The sequence below is a fragment of the Lytechinus pictus genome, chromosome 17, assembly GCF_037042905.1.
Source record: "Lytechinus pictus isolate F3 Inbred chromosome 17, Lp3.0, whole genome shotgun sequence".
Taxonomy (NCBI): Eukaryota; Metazoa; Echinodermata; class Echinoidea; order Temnopleuroida; family Toxopneustidae; genus Lytechinus; species Lytechinus pictus.
This window is the reverse complement of record NC_087261.1, coordinates 20,431,068-20,435,304: the sequence shown is the minus strand read 5'-3', so window position 1 is coordinate 20,435,304 and position 4,237 is coordinate 20,431,068.

The window sequence follows — 4,237 nt, the reverse complement described above, 5'->3', positions numbered from 1 at the left end:
CACTGTCAGTATGGTCGCTTTCACAGGCTCTAATGTCTTAGATTTGATATGATTACACTTTTTATATGGTGGTTTACATAAATTTGAAAATAATACTGACTGTGAAAATCAGTCTTTATGTTTCATATAATTTTCTGAGAAAAAATATTGAAACTCAGCATGAATGCCAAAAATCAGTACCGGGATTCTACTTAAAAATTCAAACACGATTATCACTCATTTCTTGGACACACGCCTAAATTTTCTTTGCACTAATCTTAGCCAATATTATCGGTACCATATTATCGTTACCGCCGCTTCAATCCTGCCAATTTGATAACCTGGGACAAGACAATGATTACAACGAAATTGTAACCCCTTTAAAATTAAAACCTCGATTGCGATACAACGGATTGTTTTTACTGTAGTTATGGGGCCTGTTGCATGACGAGATGAGCGATACGTAGGAACGTCCTAGGACCATTCTTCCGAGATAGGAAGATTGGCGACAAATCAGCGCTTTCTGTTTCACGAAGGCAATTTTGTCTTCCAAGTCCGCGACATCGTTTGATATCGATAGTATCGGAAAAATATTTAGTCTTCATCGTCACCTGAACCTTTTATTTCTGAATGACGACTTTACATAAAATCCGATATTTCAATAAAAGGAGATCAAATAATGTTTTATTTATTACTGATAGTAGAATTGATGTATGGAGCTTACTTTATGAGGTTAAAAGAGAAAAAACTTTAAAGATTCACAAACATAACTAAATAAAATCGAAATTTTCATTATTTCCCTTATTTAGAACACGGTGTCTTTTTAGAGACACCTTTTATTGATATTTCAACGAAAGAGACCCTTGTCCGACATAAAAATTGATTTAACTAAGTAATTTCGACATTTATTAGTTCAATATTCTGTATTTTATAGAATACTTGTATATAATGATAATTTTGCAAATTATGCGTTAATATGTTATTTGTTGAGGTAAATATAGGGTTTGAATGGAGTAAACAAAATCAACAGTGTCTGATTGTATGAGACTAAAAAGGAAAATATGAGAGGCTGCGTGTGAAAAATCTAATTTATTTATTTTATTTGTCAGATATAACGCAAGAAATACAAATGTGAGTGTTTAGAGTATAAACATACCTCAGTTGCATGATGAGTAACAGAAGAAAATGAAAATATGAAAATTGCTGCAAACATGTCCAAGTGGATAAAGTAGTACTTTGCAATAATAATTAAAACATAGAAAAAGGTGTTAATCAATCCGCAATGGAAAAAATACTTTTACAGAAATAATGCTAAATATGACAACGATCATAAACGCTGGTCATATTTAAAGATGATAACAAAATTTATGGAAGTTTATATAAGAATATAAGGTTTAAGAAATAACATAAAAAAATATATATGTTCAACATTTCAAAGTTAAGGAGTATAGAGACTATGTGCTATGACATAAGGGCCGAAAGGGGCCTACCCAAGATTTAAAATGCGCCTCTTCGTATGGACTTTCCATAATCTTTTCTTTAATAAACTTATCTTCATTTGTAATGATTGTGATGGATTCGTAAACTTTATGCTTAATCTGTATCTTATATTCAATATTAGCTGCAGGTTTATTGTTTTGTTTCACTGTTTCAAATCCAACAATTAATTTTCATTGATTAAAATAAATCTCAGCAAAAAAAAATAATTATAATGAAAATAAAATAAAAATAAATAAATCATTTAGCATGTTTAACATCTTAGTTTTGTTTGTCTTGTTTTTGTTTTGCTGAATGTTATTGAACACGTTTTTTACCTTACATAATTTCTTTTAAAGAAATTTGTTGTTTATCTATAATGAGAAAGCATGGGGGTCGGCTAAAGAGATATAGTGCCGCCCATTTCAAGTATTTCAAGTTTATTTTTTTAATAGAAAAGGGGTGGGGATTAGACGGAGGGAGAATAGAAGAAAACATATTTAAAAAAATATTTGGCCCTATACATTACCCCCGGGAATAATACACATACCCCGGAGTCGGAGAAGTTAAAATGACATCCGTTTTTGGTCGTCCTGCCGTGCAAAAAAGACGACCTGAAATTGATGACAACTAGCCCCCATATAAAAAATAACTTGGCGCTATCCCAGATAAAATGCATCAGAGTGCAACCAAAAAAATGTTTAGAGGTGATATGTCAGTGTGGCTTGCCGTAAATGCATTTTCTCTCAATGCCGACGGTGGCGGGCGGTGTGCAAAGAAGATCATGCCTACGTAGGACATGTCTGGAGGTGTCTTTCCAAGGACCATTCTTCGTATCGCCCAAATCGGCTTGAAACAGTTGAGCGATATCTCGTTCTTACGTAGAATGGTTCTACGAAAGACCCTTTCATGCAACAGGCCCTTGGACTAGCTATGGTTTATTCAGAAACTTATGGGGGCGTGAAGCACGAGCTGATGTTTTGTGGATTTAGATAAATTAGAACTGCATGAAAACACAACAACTTAGTAAATTAAGCTCGAGATTTTCATTAATATGATAGGCTACGCCCGGAGGCTACGTATATCCGATCAAACAATGAGAGCTTGCCTTCTAGCTGAATTTCTGTTCTATTTCGATCACACATGAAAACGGACCATTTTGGGCTGTTTTTATGATTCTGTAGGAATCAGGCATGAAAATATTTAGCTATGCTAGCGCGAAGCGCGAGCCGACTCTATTTTATTCTGGTCTGGAATTCTTGAAGCGCATATAATGCAAACGCTAAGCACTGACTGTTGTTTTATTTTCATTATTATTATCATATTATTATTATTATTCCTTCCGTAATATGGTGGCAATCGATAACTCAATCATGAAAAAGATGACATGCCGTACGTAGTACCAAATAATATCATAAAAGCTCAAATCTCATTAACCGTTAATGCGAGCGCCAGAAGTGATAAAAACATATAATGTCATAATAAGGTTTCATTGTATATGACCACAATATATATTTCTAAAATTATATAGGCCCTACCACTTGTCCTTTAATTCTCACTGTTCCGTCCCTCTCTCTCTCTCTTTCTCTCCGCCTCTCCTGTTAGTCTTTTCCTCCCCCCTTCCACTTGATTATCATTTTCTCTCTTTCCGTTGCACCAATGTACCCGCTCCGCCCCCCCCCCCCTCCCCCTCCCCCATCGGCTGGCAATTAAAAGGGGAAAATAAGAGAGAGAGAAAAAAATACTAGGTAAAAGAAAATGGGAGGGAAAAAGAAAAAAAAGAGGAGAAAGGGGAGATATTTAGAAAAAGATAGGGGAAACTTGAGAGTAAAACAAACGGGAAAGGGGAGGGGTTTCAATTTAATCTTGATGGGGGCGCAAAATCGATGTTTGATGGGGCCGACCCGCCCGGGGCAAACCAAAACTCACAGGGGCGCCACATAGGTCTCCAACTTGACGGTGCCGAATTTACCCAATACCTTACATAAATTATGGTGTCAAATTGGTCTTGAAATTAGGGGGCTCTAACATTAAGTTAATCTTAAACTTCAGGGGAGGGGGTGGCGCAAATTAATTTGTGTTGGTCTCTGTGCGAAAAAATGACCCGAAAAGAATTTAGGGAGCGCCCCGTCCCATGGTTTTTTTTTTTTTGGGGGGGGGGCTAATGGGTCTGTTGCCATTTTGAAAGAAGAAAATTGCATCCTTCTTTTGTGTTAAAAATGGCAGCTATATACATGATATAGGAGGAAACAAAATAATGTAGATGTTTTTTTTTCAGTTGAATAAATATTACATGACTATATAGGCCTATGCCTGATGTAGAAAAGGGCAAAAAATTAATGCGCGTTATCATTAAGAACTTTTGAATATACATCATGACCCGTTGCATAAAACGTTTGCCATAAAAAAAACTCTGGCAAATAAACAAAAACTCTGGCATTATGCCATTGAAAATGACACATTATTTTTTTAAAGAGTTTTTTTATGGCAAAAGTTTTATGCAAAAGTTTTGTGCAAAAGTTTATGTTCATCGCACTGATAAAATGGAAGAACATTTTATTTGCCGTGGATTCATTTTCTGACTATATATTTTTTAATCATATTTAAATAAAATGCTGCTATATTTTTTATTGCGTTCATCTCTTGTTACAATCGAAAAAAAAAATGGTAATGAAAAACAAAATATCATATTTATAACACCAAAATACAACTAGGGCTTTGCGTGCACATTATTTTGTAAAATGAAATATTCTTCCTGTTCACGATTGAAAAATGGGCTACC